This window comes from Xyrauchen texanus, chromosome 17, assembly GCF_025860055.1.
Source record: "Xyrauchen texanus isolate HMW12.3.18 chromosome 17, RBS_HiC_50CHRs, whole genome shotgun sequence".
Lineage (NCBI taxonomy): Eukaryota > Metazoa > Chordata > Actinopteri > Cypriniformes > Catostomidae > Xyrauchen > Xyrauchen texanus.
In genome coordinates, this window is record NC_068292.1 from 32,071,264 (window position 1) to 32,088,388 (window position 17,125).

Below are 17,125 nucleotides of genomic sequence, written 5' to 3' on the forward strand. Positions count from 1 at the left end.
ACAGGAATACCTAAGGATAGCACCAGGTTGAGTTAATGGCCATGTTCATGTGTGGGACCAGAAAAACATTGGGACAAATTAAATGAATCAACCAGATTTAAAAACTCTTCGGCCAAGTGTTTTAAAGGGCAGCAGACATGTATGTTTAAAAACACAGAATCAAAACTCTATCAGAAGATGGTACAATAAAAGATAAAAACTCTGAAAACTTATCTATAAAGTCCTTATTGTAAATAGGAGGCCTATATATAAGAATGCAAAGCACAGGCATAGACATGTCCACCATAATTAATTGCATTTCAAAATTCTCAATTTTCAACTGGCAGTATTCTACATTTAGACATATTTTTTTTAAATAATTGCTAACCTCCGACCCGACAGAAAGTTCAGTAAGAAGGCTTGTCTCAGCAACATTTAGCCATGTTTCAGAAACAAATAAAAAATCCAATTCATGTAACAGAAGTTTTGTTGACAAGAGATTGTGCATTAACCAAAGCCATTTGCACTGAAATGGAGTCAAGAGGCAGATTACAAAAGGTAGCAGTTAATTCCATTGGCGTTCCGCAAGCCAGTGAGCGAAGATTTGATTCGGTTTTCATTCCTTGACGGAAAAATTTGCAACATTGACAGAGAGAACCGGGAAAACAGGCAGCAGGTATGAGCATATAAACAAGATCGGCACCGCAGCACAATCTTTGTCAACGATCGGAAACCCATTGGCCAGATTCCTCAAATTATTCTTTAATCTCACCAGAGCTTCTCGTTTACCACGTTTCCTGCCGCGTTTCTTCCTCAAGCACATGCAGCCAGACAAATAGCAGGCCCTCACCTGATCCAAAGACATGAATCAGGGATCAGAAAACCACTCTACGTCTCCAAAGGTCCATTGCAATGATCGGATATTTAATGTTATAAACCAAAGGGGGGCATTCCATATGGGTAATTAAACACAGAGCCCGCAAAAAATGAACACATACGAAATAAACAGGGAGCTTAACCCCCGGACATGCTTCAAAGTTACTGTATATTTACAGAAATATTGACATACATTATGAATATAATTTGTTTACATGCATGCAAACCGGTCAGCCTACAGTTCTCAGAACAAGGACCTTACAAGGATGTCTACACACCACGCCCTGCATGCCTGCAGTCTTCTCTCTGAAGTTTGTGCTTATGGTGACACTGATTGCCTGAACAAATCTTTCTGGGTCAAATATATGTTTTTAACCGCTCCAGTCTTTATTAACAGCCTCTTTGCAAAGCAAGTGTTAAATTGTTGCAGGATAACATAACAATCTACAATTAAAAAAACAAAAATGCACCACAGACTTAAGATTTTACTGAAATGATCAAGAACCTTAAGCACAAGGTTTGATAAACTGACCCACATTTTACTGCTTGCATTACCACACTGTTACTGGGCAGGCCAAATTTCTGAACACAGAATAGGCAGTGAATGGGTTTCCACTCAACTATTTTTGTGCAAATTTTAAACTGGCTCTTAAGAAAACCTGAAAGGAAATGCTTGATAGCCGAATAAACTCTCAAAATTCGCTAAAAAGTTTATGTTAGCATGTGTTGTGGTTTGCGATAGCTTAATGTAAATGGACCAACGAAGGGTAGGAACTGAAGAACAGGCATCCGGAAGTGTTTAAACCACAGCTGGTCATTAAATTGAGTCTTCAAAATCCGACAGAACAGTTTTGAGTGTAGGTGCTCCCAGATATACAGAGGCTGGTGGCTTATGGGCATAGTAGCCATTTCAGCCCTCATTATATGATTTATTAAACTCATTCTGCACCATCTCCTGGCAGCATTAAAAATAAACTATGTACAATTGCTCCAGTAATGTAAATGCAACTTGGCGAAGCAAGGTAATTCAGCTGCTCCATCCTGACAAGGTATGACGTACTGAATGGGAACGTGCAATAATTCAATTACTTATTGGAAACTGGAAATTGCAAGCTTGAAACATTGGAAAAAAACCCAGTTATTGTTGACATACAAATGTGGATTTCTTATGTCAGAATTTCAGAGAATTTCAGAAAGAGCTATTTTGGCAACTTGGTTTTAATAAATTATTTGGACTGGGAAGGATGTTTTGAGTTTGGAAAGTATGTTTTTTAAGGAAAATTTGATTCCTCATGATAATGTATGACCCCTTTAATACTAAACATCATCCTTTCTCAGCTATGAAGAGCTATAAAAACTGACTTTAAGGCTGATTTTAAGTGCCAGGGTTGGAAACAGCGAAATAAAAGGCCATAAAAACTTGGAGCTTCACTTATCTTGGAATAATATACCATGTATCTCAGACTTAACTGCTCCAAATCGAGAAAGACCAATTGTAAAGTACCACAAACCCAAAATAACTCCAAGAACTGATTGGCTTACCTCACAGACCTTTAGATGCTGGCAGACAGACTTGTGAAGGCTTTAAGTGTTTGCTTGGATTAAGAAGCAACAAGGGCAAATCAGGTCAGCAGTTATTCAGTTTCAGCAGACCAAAGTGCTTGTTTTGGAGCAGGTATACATATCACACACAAAAAAGAATGAAACCTGATTCTGGATCAGTTTTCTTTTTTAAGTCGTAGTGGCGTAGTGGGCTAAAGCACTGAACTGGTAATCAGGTAATCAGAAGTTTCCTGGTTCGATCCCCACAGCCACCACCATTGTGTCCTTGAGCAAGGCATTTAACGCCAGGTTGCTCCTTATGGACTTATGGACTCCATAAGTTTGTGCAAAACCTAATCAGAAAATTAGATGTGATCGAGGAGCTTTTTGATAGCTTCATACAGTGCATTCCATTGAAGTGATGGTACATCTATCCCTCACAGACTCTTTTTCATTCCCATCAAAAATCAAAGATGGTGCAACGAATGAACACGGTCAATGTCACAAATGTACTTCTCTGATTAGTTAGCATACCTTGTGCTGAATGTTAATATTTCATTTTACATACTGTAATTTACGTTTCTTAGATTTAAATTTATCGAAATCATAAAATTTGTTTCATTTCAAGGTTTAAAATAGATATGGAATCCCAGATATTCAATTTGGGCACAGACTTTTGAACCCACGCTACCTTCTTCGAATGTGGCCTACTACAATTACTACACTCTAGCAAAATATGGCCAGCTCAGGGCTTCCATAGAAACCAGAGACAAAGAATGAGAAAGATGAGCAGTGTGAGTTTCATTCATTTACATTCACAGAAGAACAAGTGGAATGGCTCCCTCTTCCAAACCACCCACAACATAGTGTTCATACATAGGGCCCGTCAATCAACTCATCCTGAGGCTTTCAGAGCACAGGGCTGAGAGGAAAAAATCCACCCACACCAGGAAGTGAATCAAGTAGTGCCTCTAACGAAGAGCGACGGTGAATCAGATGCCCTGCATAACTCTAATAAGCACACAGGCCGGCCCACACAGCCGCTGATATGATTAGTCATACTCCAGCAGAATTTCTAAGATTTATTTCCTTGTTACTGCCACCTCTCAGGTCTCTCCTAGCTTTAACCTTCCAAAAACAAAGTGGCGTTAATGAGAAAACCTCTCTGGGCTTTTCAAAAGTGCACCTTACCTGGACTTTCTCATCCTGATGTAGAGATTATCTAAGTCATAGGCTGTGTCTGAAAACAACTTTGCCACCTCGCTGCCCAGTCAGCCAATTGACTCTGTTTGACTCAGTTTTTATCAGTCGGTGACTTCACAGACAGCGTTTTTTATAGGAAGGTACCCTCCTATGACTGGTTTCAGACAACCTTCCAAGACACAATGATATCATGTTTAATTGTCTAGAAAACATTCAAGTGAGCTTTAGACATAACTAAGCAAATATCTAATAACTACAAATCTAATTTTGTGGTAAAAATTGGGACATGAGTTGATAAAACTTTCAATTGCTCTTTCAGCCCCCATTTAAATTCTTTCACCTAATCACCACTTCAAAACTACCTGAACTACCTGATGAAGGCATCTTTGTAGACAGGATGTGATGTAAACATTGGATTCTCGACTGCATGCATTTGTTTTCTCCACAGTGTTTTACACAGATTATTGCATCAATCCCAAACATCTGCTGATTAGGAACCACATCGAATCACATCGATCTCAAATCCTTGCTGCTGAAGAACAACCATAACAACAACAACAACAAACAACTGCGGAAAGTCATGGCAAGGAATGTAAGGAATTAGTCAGGCTGACAGATAAGGTTAATGAGTTAGAGACACGCATCCGAATGTTAGTGGAGGTCACTGAGAAAGAGAAGCCAATAGATCCTGTTTCGAATGTGGGTAGAACAACGAGCAATACACACACTTTGGTTCCAGCTGAAGAGCAGGGCATTTGGGTGACATCTCGGCAGCATACTCGCTCAGCAAAGCGACACCACTCACCCATTCCTGTTAGGGTTTCCAATCGATTCTCCCCACTCAGCACCCACTGAGATTCATGTTGAAAGAGCCTTAATAATTTTTAAAAAGACGCTTGGGTGTCTGACATCAGATAAAATTTACTAGTGCTGGCTAATGCTAAACACAGATTTTCTAACATTTTTATTCATGTCAGCACTAACGATGATTGGCTTTGCCAGTCGGGAGATCACTCTGTCGTCTTTTGCCCTTGGTACAGTATATAGATCACCTGGGCCGTACTCTGGTTTCCTTGGTGAATTTGCACATACTAGATCATATCTAGTAATTAAATAGATAGAGATTCAATTGTTGCTGACTTCAACATTCACATAGATAATGAAAATGACACATTGGGATGCACAATTATCGATATTCTCTACTCTCTTGGAGTCAGACAAAATATGACCGGACCAACTCATCGCCATAATCATACACCAGATTTAATTCTCTCATATGAAGTTGATGTTGATACTATAGAAATTCTACAGCAGAGCGATGACATCTCAGATCATTACCTTGTCTCTTGTTTGCTGTGATCAGCTAATGTCACTCAATATACACCACGCTACAGTTCAGGTAAAACTATTCTTTCGACCACTAAATATAAATACAGTCTTCTCTAGCACCCTTGATAGTGTCGCCCCCTTCTATTAAAACATTTTAAGAAAAAAGCTCTGCACTGTGGTACAATGATCACACTCATGCTCTCAAGAGAGCAGCTGTGGAGCACAATTGGAAGAATACAAAATCAGAGATATTTCGCAGTGCATGGAAGGATAGTGTCTGTAGCTACAGACAGGCTCTAAAAGCTGCCAGGTTGCATATTTCAGCAAACTAATTGAAAATAACCACAACAATCCTCCTTTTTTATTCAGTACTTTGTCTAAATTGGTTAGGAATAAAGCATCGACTGAACCAGATACTCACAGCACAATAGTAATGACTTCATTTCAATTTCTTTACTGATAAAATTGAAATAATCAGAAATAAAATTGGAATTATGCAATCAACAGTCACAGCACCTCAGAAAACAGTCTCTCATAATTTTCCTCACGAGCAACTTCAATCATTCGCTGTCATAGGTCATGAAGAGCTAACAAAACTTAGCAAAAATCAAAAGCCACATCATGTATTTTAGATCCAATACCAACTAAGCCCTTAAAAGAGGTATTCCCTGTAATCTCAGAACCTCTTCTTAATATGATTAACTCTTTGCTATCCTTAGACCATATTCTAATAAACTTTAAAATGGCTGTTATTAAACCGCTTATTATGAAGCCACAGCTTGATCCTGGATAATTGGCTAATTACAGACCGATTTCAAATCTACCATTTGTCAAAAATACTAGAAAAGGTAGTGTTTTCCCAACTATGTTAATTTCTACAGAGAAATGGTATACAATAACAATTTCATTCAGGATTTAGGCCCCATCACAGTACAGAGACTGCACTTATCAGAGGTACAAATGACTTGCTCTTGTCATCTGATCGCAGCTGCATTTCTATTCTAGTGCTTTTAGATCTTAGTACAGTTCGACACAATAGATCACAACATTCTCTTGAATAGGCTGGAGAATTATGTTGGCATTTGTGAACCTGCATTAGCATGGTTTAAGTCCTATTTATCAGACCACTACCACTTTTGTATGTGTAAACAAGGAATTGTCAAATCAAATAAAAGTATGGAGTGACACATGGATCCGTTTTAGGGACTCTGCTTTTCTCCTAATACATGCTTTCCCTGGGAGATATTATCAGGAACCATGGAATAAGTTTCCATGGTTATGCCGAAGTTTCCCAACTTTATATTTCTTCTAAACCCAACGAAAATTCCCAATTCTTCACTTTAGCAGAGTGTATCAATGAAATCAAAGATTGGATAGACAGAAAATAAAACAGAAGTACTAATAATTGGACCAAAAACCTCTAAAAATATACTATATCTAAACTATAATTTGACTATCGATGGATGTACTGTTCCGTCATCTTCTACAGCAAAGAACTTAGGTGTTATATTTAATAATATTATTAATTAATAATATTTCAATTAAGTGACCTTCTGACATGCTATATTCTGTCACACTCATTACTATCACAAAATTCTGGCTTGTTAATAATTCCAAGAATATCAAAATCCATAAAAGGAGGTAGATCCTTTTCATATTTGGCTCCTAAACTATGGAATAGTCTCACTAATACTGTTCGGGATGCAGACACACTCACTCAGTTTAAATCTAGACTAATGAATCATCTATTTAGCCAGGCATACACCTAACTAATCCATCAACTCACAATTAGGCTACTTTAGTTAGGTCTGCTAGAACCAGAAACATCTATCATGATCTATTACTCTGCATAAAATTGAATGGAATCTACGCTAATTTTATTCTATTTGTTTCCATGTCTCAACTTTGGGATTCATATCCCGAGCTCCAGCTCCTTTCCTGCTTTGTGTCGGACTACACTGTTATGTGTCGCTGAGTGATGGTGACAGACTACAGCTGGTGCTAGCCAGACATCACTTCAGTCTTATGACTTCAGAGGATGAACCGATGCCAACTCAAACTGTAAGACATTGGATACTTCACATGCCACTGCCTGAACCTTGGGCTTAGGATGGACCCCACCGAACCTCACCAAAACAGTTAAACTGAGATGCGACTCAATGATCTCTGCCTGCATCACCTTTGTCTATTGATGGACCACATTCTTGAAATGGAATACATAGACTATAATTTCATTACCAACAAATGCCTTTATCAGCCAACTAACAAAGGACAATGCATCTATTGGCACTTTTCCACTGCACGTTATGGTCGACTCTACTCTAGTAGCTGGTCAACTAAATAAAGTGAAGCTTTCTAACAGAAAATAGAGTTAAGGTAACAAAATGTTCCATCCTCTATCGTGGACTCCAACAACGCCGTGGCCGAGTCCAGGGCACTCGCCCTCCCATTGCTTGCCAATGATAGCATCCACCACTTCCACTTTCTTCTGCTTGAACCACTCCAGCTGTTGTGGTCCTTGATGGTTCTGTGGTCAATTTTTTTTACTTTTCCCTACACTGTTGGTAGGTCCGATGGTAGCCGTGTGTGGCCAACAGATGAGACACTACCAGAAATACTTTTTCGTTTTGCGTCGTTTTGTTCCTTGCTAACAAGAGGAACGTCTGCACCTTTTTTATTGACCACAGCATGGTTTTGCGCACAGCCAATTCTTTTAAAATATGAAAGTCACGTGAACAAATGACACTGCCATCACTATTGCTAACTTTAATACTAGCGGGATGAAGTCCCTTGTCGCAAATCCGGTGACGTCAGTAGTGATGATTCTCTCTGAACAACCAGTGATCTGCAGGGTTTTGATGTCACATTTTTACCGAGGTGGTACTAAAAAAAGTACCAGGTACCACAGTGGAAACCCCCCAAAAAGCGAGCAGAGTCGAGCTGTACCGTGAAGTGGAAAAGCCATATATGTGAACTTCTTTAGTTAATCCAGGACTTCAAAGACATTAGTCATTAATCTTAAAGGTTTTTTTTTAAAGGACCTTAACGCTTATCTAATTTACAAATTTAAACCATGACCTGCACTGCACACAAATAACTAAAATTGGCATTATATTCATGTTGTTCAGCCAGAGGGGAACTGGCCCCACAGTGAGTCTGGTTTCTCCAAAGGTAATTTTTCTCCACCAAACAACATCTTATGGAGTTTTGGGTACCTTGCCACGGTCGCCTTCAGCTTGCACAAAGGGGTTCTAAATACAATAATTATTTATTTAATTTTTATTCACAATCATATTTAATCAAACTGCCCAAGACTTTATAGATATTACAGTTAAAAATGTTTTGGTTAATGTATGATTTCCTGTAAGGCTGCTTTGAAACGATGTATGTTGTGAAAGGCGCTATACAAATAAAATGACTTGACTTAACAGAATGACTTAACCAGCTCAGTATCCAGTATTGGAACTCATGAAGCCATTGGTGAGTGACTCCTTTGGCAATGTGTGCAAACATATCTTTGCACAAAGGGCACTATCTATTGTTTCACACACACACACACACACGCACAGAACTAATCCTTTGCAACAAGTGAACCTGAGCTCTCAGTTAACAAAAACAGCCAAATACTCACTCTGAAAACTGATCTCCGTATGTCTAGTAATTCCAGTTTAAAATCCGTTCTCCAAATAGAACAGAGTGTACAATACGGAGATGGGAGGAAGTGCCGTCCGTTACCTGAGAGCTCTGTCACCTCACAGCACCAAAGCATGAATGAGAGCCACCAAACGACACAGCGGATATGAATGTTTGTGTTTGAGTGGGTGTACTTCAGTAAAGTGAGTGGTGTGTGTGTGTGTGTGTGGGGGGTGGACAGAGAGAGAGAGAGAGAGAGAGAGAGAGAGAGATGGAAGGGGAAAGAAAGGGTGAGCAAGACAAGCAGTAAGAAAACTAGTGGGTGTGAGAGACATGGAGACACATAGAGGAGGAAGAAAAGGGAGTATGAATGAACAAGGTCACAGTGATTGAACATCAGGTAGCCTTATTGTGGTGATCACAAGCTGATGGAAGCAGAATGCATTGTTATAACAAAGTGACTTACTATTTCATTAGTTTTCATGATTATACTCATCAAAACCTGTTCATGGTCCAAACCCCAATAAAAAGGAATAGTTCATCCAAAAATTCCATACCCATGACTGACTTTCTTCCATGGAACACAAATGGAAAGTGTATTTAACAGGGACTGAAGCTTTCAAGCACAAATAAGATGAAAAGGAATCATTAAAGTATTATAAAAGTAGTCCTAACGACATCTATTTTATTCCATCTGAAGGATGGAATTACATATTCCTATTAGTCATATGACAGCTTTGTGTAAGGAAACGACTGAAATTTAAGTCGATATTCACTGATTCACTTTTTGAAGCTTGAAAGCTTCCCTGTTCATTGTAATTCCATTAGAAAATAGCACGGAAGAGTCTTCACATTTTCTCTTTTTGTGAAAGTCATTTGGGTTTGGAACTACACAAAGGTGAGTAAACAATTATAGAATAAAATTTTTTGGGTTATCTGTCCCTTTGAATGAACTGCACTGAACTGATCTAGGGTAGTTCATGTGATATTTTTACCTTGACAGGAATTTGTAGGCTCACGTTAACTGAACAAATTGTGGGTCACCTCAGTCTGGCCGTCTTAACTCCTGCTGTTCCAATGAAAAGCACAACTTTGGATATTGACATCCACATATTTGGATAATGACAACAGGATGAGCTGGCTGGACCACTGATTGGATGGGGCTCTCCCAACTATGCAAGCATATAAAAGACTATATTAATGTACGTGTTGGAACATATAGTAGGCTATGTATGCGTCTGAAACAAGAAAAAAAAAAATAATTTTTTTCAAAACAACGGAGTGAACTTAATAAAAAAAATATATACTATACTATACATAAATGGATATACACGGTCTGCCAAAGGTTTGGAATAATGTACAGATTTTTCTGTTTCAGAAGGAAATTGTTACTTTAATTCACAAAAGTGGCATTCAACTGTTCAAAAAGTATAGTCGGGACATTACTGATATAAAAAAACAGCACCAACTCTATTTGAAAAAATCATTTTTGATAAAATCTAGACAGGCCCCATTTCCAGCAGCCATCACTCCAACACCTTATCCTTGAGTAATCATGCTAAATTGCTAATTTGGAACAAGAAAATCACTTGCCATTATAACAAACACAGTTGAAAGTTATATGGTTCATTAAATGAAGCTTAACATTGTCTTTGTGTTTGTTTTGGAGTTGCCACAGTATGCAATACAGACTGGCATGTTTTAAGGTCAATTTTAAGTAAAAAAAAAACACAATAAAAAAAGATAGAAACTCAACAGTCAATCACTGTTTTGAGGAATGAAGGCAATAAAATGCTTGAAATTGTCAAAACAAACTGAAGATTTCATAAAAAAGGTGTACACTACAGTCTTCAAAGACAAAGGACAACTGGCTCTAACAAGGACAGAAAGAGATGTGGAAGGAGAGGTGGTGGTGTAGTGGTCTAAGCACATAACTGGTAATCTGGTAATCAGAAGGACACTGGTTCGAACCCTACAGCCACCACCATTGTGTCCTTGTTGCTCCAGGGGGATTGTCCCTGTAATAAAGGCTCTGTAAGTCGCTTTCCTAACCTAATAAAAGCGTCTGCCAAATGCATAAAGGAGATGTACAAATAAACAAGAGGATAAGCACATCAGAGTCTCTAGTTTGATAAATAGATGCCTTACATGTCCTCAGCTTCATTGAATTCTACCTGCTCAACACCAGTTTCATGTATGAGAAGACTCAGAGGGGCAGGCCTTATGGCAAGAAAAACAAAAAGAAATGGTTAGAGTGTGCAAAGAAACAAAGATATTGGACAACAGATAATTGGAAAAGAGTGTTATGGATCTTAACCCTCTGGGGTCAACGGACGTGCTGACTTTTTCGTCATTACAGCGGAAACAACATAAAATACTCTGTCATTTTGGGGCATACAGATAAGTGTAAGACATCATTAGAGACTATAAACTGAGTCTACTTTTGTTTGTGTACACTCACAATAACAAGAACATCTTGTGCTTTTGTAAAATAAGGAAAATAAAAAGGGCGAGCTTTCAACTGTCTCTGTGTTCGCAAGCATATTTCTGAAACACGTCACAAAAATTAACTGAAACTTCACGAATACTTATCACACAAACATGAAACATATGTCTAAAGAAAGCTTAAAATGTCTACTTTTAAATAAAACAATTAAAATTATAAAAAAAAATATTCTCCTGCAATGTAATCTGTATGAAACAAAGCAATGTACAGTTTCTCCCGGCTCAGTTAATTATCCCTAACGTGATCACGCCCAAAGGCAGAGTTAGCTATTCATACGGTAATGTGCTGAGGCGATCAATGCAAATGGTAAACGCCCCCGACTGTGCCTTAAAAACAAAGTTCATTCACTTTTCTGCGCGTTTGGAAGATGGCACAACACACAGGTTAGGAAAAGTCCACATTTTCCTCAGAAGAAGAGCGGGACTCCGATGAACGTTTGCATTTTGAAGAGAGACTTGATCTAGCCAAGGATAAAATTTCGGATGAGTAAGTCATTTAGTTTTACTTACATATTAGTTGACATGCTATTTTATATAAACATGTACATATTTTACTAGTGGGACTGTTTCCAGAAATGCCAGGCAGGATTCAGAGTATTGAAATTTGAAATATGTCCTAATTGGCAAGTTTTAGTTACATTTAAATGCTGTTTCGGCTCAAGCAGGAATTTAAATTGTATGCTGTATGATATAAATATGATATAAAAATAATATGAATGTTTAGAATATATTTTAACTAGTATATAGGCAGTAATGATGAGAGTGCACCAGGATTTGACAAACTAGGGATTTGCAATGCTCTGCATATGATTCTTAGTTCCACCACCACAAGCAGTCACTGTCAAGCTCCCAAATATTTACCCTTTCAAACCAAAAACATTAACATATTAATTAAAACCAATTAAGTTCTGGTTGACCACATATAACATGCCAACACTCACATTCGCACATGTTGGAATGTGTGTATTATAACAGCTCTCTTTGTAAACAGAGGTCAGATTTATAGGAAAATCCTCCTGATTGGTCTGCGGCTCACAAATGTTCCTGCTGCACAAACAGTGGGCAGTGATGCTGTATAGTGAGCTAATGAACTAGCACAGTCTGAATGGGGCTTTCCCAATGAACAGAGAATTCCTAGGAGACTTAAGTTTCATTTCATTTCTATTCTTTTTTTTTTTTTTTTTGCCACCATCACTGGAAATACCTTCAGGGTGTTTTCCTATAAATGTGAAGCTTGGTGAATTCAGGCCCTCGCCACATTTTACTTAGGCCTGATAATATCTAATCTAGTTTCTGCTAGTTTTATCTGGCCCACATTAAAGAAAGTTAGTCACTTGTTTCACAATCTATTAACCAATTAAAATTGTAATATTCTGCAAAGTTGGAACTAGGGCTGGGATTCGCCAACCAAATTACGATATGATATGCATCGCTATACAACTGCTGTTTATGAGTTCACTTTTATAATCCAAAGATGTACAAAAAACTAGGCCACCAGCTGAGTAATGGTCAATCAATATGGGTTTGTCCAATGACAGATTCTTCAAAATAACCTTAAAAGTAAAAGAAAGAATAGTTCATACATAAATGAAAATAATTTTCATCATTTACTCACCCTCATGTCGTTCCAAAGCCATTTGACTCTCTTTCCTTCAAAGAACACAAAAGATGATTTTTGGCAGAATGTTAGTCCCTATGATAGCCTCAATCCCCATTCACTTTCATTGTATGGTAATCAACAGCATCTATATTCTTAAAACTGTTTACTTTTTGAGTGGACTATCCCTTTACAGATTTGGTTGCATCCTTGTAAGAAACATGGATCTACTGTTTCTAGAAAGAAAACAGAATAATACTAGCATTCTAATGCCCACTACTACTCAATATTTAAAGGAGCAATATGTAACATTAACATCAAGCGTTTAAATTGGGTACAGCAATCCAAATTCTAAATATTGGAGAGAGTTGTCTCCCCCACCCTCTCCTGCCCAGTCTCAAAGCTCACACAGGTTGCCAGGTTGAGGACATGCAACAGGAACAAGCAAACAATGGCAAGCGACGAGCCTTACACTGTAAGTTGATCAGCTAATGTATATGTTTGCAATGTTTTTATTGTTTGTAAATTGTAAACCAGCTCATGTGAATTTTTTATAACTCTGTCAATGTTAGCTAGATGTTTTGATGGCTTCCATGGCTGCAGTGAGCTGTGTTTGTTCCCCAACCTGTTTCAAATATGGCAACCTGTGGTGTCTAAATACTATTGGGAAATGAGCAGTGGGTGGGATCACACAGGACAAAACACAAACAGAAATTCCGGCCCAGAACGGACATTTAAAGCAGAATATACTAGCTGTAGCATTGTTTTCTGAGAAGCCAGAATTTCAACTTAGAATGTTTCCTAAATCTCTAACACATTGATAATTTTATAATTTAGTACAGTAAATATATTACATATTGCACCTTTATCGGAATAATTCACAGAAAAATGAAAATTCTCATTTACTCATCCTCATGCCATCCCAGTTGTGTATGACTTTCATACTTCTGCAGAACACAAATATTTTTAGAAGAATGTATTAGCTCTGTAGGTCCAAACAACAAGTGAATGATGACCAAAACTTCGATGCTCCAAAAAGCACATAAAGACAGCATTTAAAGAATCCATTATTAATCCATGTCTTCTGAAGCAATCAAACCAGTACTGGGTGAGAACCAACCATAAGTCTTTTTCCACTATAAATCTTGACAAATGCAGTCTCCTTGGCAATTATGATTTCAAGCTTGATTAGACATCATAGCACCATCTAGCGCTTAATGCATTCATCAAGCATTAGGAAGTGTAATAGAGCTTGAAATCATGATTGTGACAATGATGGCAAGATGTACAGTGAAAAAAGGGAGTAACATTTTGGTCTGTTCTCACCTAAAACGAATTAGATTACTTCAGAAAACATGGATTAAACCACATGAGTTTTATGGATTTTGTTTATGATACCTTTGTGTGCTTTTTGGAGCTTCAAAGGATTGGACACCATTCACTTGCATTGTATGGACGTACAGAGCTGAGATCTAAAAATCTTTGTTTATGCTCTGCAGAAGAAAGAAAGTCATACACATCCGAGATGGAATAAATGATGTAACAGAATTTTTGGGTGAACTATTCCTTTAACACTCCTCATTTTGTCGATTACTACACACATCCTTTACGGCTTGATTTTTATCTTCCCTTTTAAAAACAACTTTCATCGCTATCCACAACTGAAAACTCATCTGAGCTTAGACCTTTCTACTCCTCTACTTCCACTTTCTACTCACTCTCTTTTCCATCTCTTAGTTTTATAAATCTTCCCTAATGATATAGTGACCTTCAGCGTCATGTGGAGCAGGGCAGTTTGCTGGACCTGAGGCAGTGCGCGTATTGTGTCTGACTGAATGTGATCTTTGTGATGATGGTCAGCCGGTGGGGTGGGGATTGCCCATACTGTAGCCCTATGGGAGGGTAACTCACAAATCCATCATCCCTTTGTCTTCTGTTCTTCCAACAAGAGTTGGGAACAACAGAGGCTCTGTACATTTGATCAACAGGGGGATTGCTCTATAACATAGCCATGGCGGATTGTCTTAGGGCAAAATCTCCACTGCCGTGCAATGCGTAGAAGAGCCTTGTACCATATTAGACATCACACGTTAACCAAAAAAAGCATCAGCATCAAGTTAGAATATGATCCAGACTGCCAATGCCAGACTGAAACAAAAATAGCACAAAGATACCTGGAATTTTTAAAAGCTAAAAGAAATGACATACACTGGCAGCCAAAATTTTGGAATAATGTGTGGATTTACTATTTCAGAAGGAAATTGGTACTTTAATTCACAAAAGTGGCATCCATCTGATCACAAAGTATAGTCAGGACATTACTGATGTAAAAACAGCACCAACTCTGTTTGAAAAAGTGATTTTTAATCAAATCTAGACAGGCCCCATCTCCAGCAGCCATCACTCCAACACCTTATCCTTGAGTAATCATGCTAAATTGCTAATTTGGAACAAGAGAATCACTTGCAATTATATCAAACACAGTTGAAAGTTATTTGGTTCATTAAATGAAGCTTAACATTGTCTTTGTGTTTGTTTTTGAGTTGCCACAGTAAGCAATATGGAATGTCTTAAGGTCAATATTAGGTCAAAAATGGCAAAAAAAAGAAACTCAGTCAATCATTGTTTTGAGGAATGAAGGCTATACAATTCTTGAAATTGCCAAAAAAACTGAAGATTTCATACAAAAGTGTACACTTCAGTCTTCAAAGACAAAGGACAACTGGCTCTAACAAGGACAGAAAGAGATGTGGAAGGCCCAGGTGTACAACTAAACAAGAGGATAAGCACATCAGAGTCTCTAGTTTGAGAAATAGACGAATCACATGTCCTCAGCTGACAGCTTAATTGAATTCTACCCGCTCAACACCAGTTTCATATATGAGAAGACTCAGGGGTGCAGGCCTTATGGAAAGAAATAGCCACTTTTGAAACAGAAAAACAAAAAGAAAGGTTAGAGTGAGCAAAGAAACAGACATTGGACAACAGATAATTGGAAAAGAGTGTTATAGATCTTAACCCCATTGAGCTTTTGTGGGATCAGCTAGACTGTAAGGTGTGTGAGAAGTGCCCGACAGAGGTGACACCTCACGAGTATCTGGACAAACTGACAGCTAGAATGCCAAGGATCTGCAAAGCTGTCATTGCTGCACGTGGAGGATTTTTTTTCAAATTGTAATAGTAATTTTACAAGTTATTAATGCCCTGACTATACATTGTGATCAGTTGAATGCCACTTTGGTGAATAAAAGTAACAATTTCTTTCCATAAGAGCAAAATATGTACATTATTCCAAACCTTTGGTCACCAGTGTAAATAAACTATGTATTAAGAGTTGTGGGTGCTCATTCTAAAAACTAGAGCATCTTCAGGGAACTGTTTTAGCCAAAAGCTTCTTAAGGGTAAGGCATCTGTATAAACATGACAAAGAATGCATTAGGCACACTACCTGTTCCAGGTGTGCTTATTTCCCAACACCTTGTTTGACAATATATTGAGGGAGTGGGAGTACTTTCGATTGATATTTCAGTGCCAATAGATGTTTTTTGGAACTATTGGTTATCAGCAAGAAGCCAGGCTGACAAGGCTAATTCATATTCTTCTTCTTATGTGTCCTGCAGCTTTAATGTGCCACTACTCAAATACATACTAATGAGCTTTTGTGTGGTTGCTGGAGCATTTCCTCCAGGTGAACTAACATGTATACAGAAGCCTGTAACAAATCCAGACCTTCAGGGTGACATCTCCCCATCAGATAAAGCATTACACATTAATGTCTTTTGCTCTTTATTTTGTTGAACCAGCACTTAAAAGATTCATGTTTTTATCAGTGAGTGAAAGAAGAAATATGGAATTGCCCACTGCTTCCATTTATTATGGACTAAAATCACCGGATCACACAGCACATTGTAATCAGGCTTCTGACCTTTGTGGACTTGAAGGCAGCAAAGCACTTAAAGAGAAGTGACAATACTATTTAGCTGTGGTGTGTAAGTGGCTAACAAGTCTTCTCTACTAATTCGACTACAGGCACAGAAGCAGAAGTGTAAACAGGTAGGGTCGATGGGCAAGTCATTGAAGAAAAGGAGACAACAGACTTTTGCACAAGGTCTGAGAGACAATCACTCCACATTGGAGAATGTTAGCAGATGAGTCTCGGGGTGCCACTCATTCAAACTCCTTTAATTTTTCACTCTGGTTAGAGTAGCTCCTTGAAAGGACTTGAGTTCACCTTAATCAATGTCATAAGATGCTCATTTACAGACTTTTTCAGAACTCAAGATTTTTTGACTGAAAATGCCAGAGCTGTAGCAAAAGTTCTCAGCTTCCCTCTCACTTCTATTAGTGTTATCCTACAGTGGGAGTTTTGACAGTTTGTTTTTAGATCCTGAGAGATACAGGAGGCCTTTGTCTCCTCTCGTGTCACCACCCAGTCTCTATCCAAAGAGAAGATGGTTGATG

The 17,125-nt window shown here is 38.2% G+C and overlaps 1 protein-coding gene across 1 annotated transcript in view; it reads right to left on the reverse strand.

Annotated features, from left to right (window-relative positions):
* LOC127657600 (transcription factor HIVEP3-like) overlaps positions 1–8,682 on the reverse strand; it is a 34,518-nt gene extending 25,836 nt beyond the window's left edge. The window contains 1 exon segment of the mRNA XM_052146463.1: positions 8,561–8,682. The gene's annotated coding sequence lies outside the window, so the exon portion shown is untranslated.
* Positions 8,683–17,125: the final 8,443 nt, after the last annotated feature.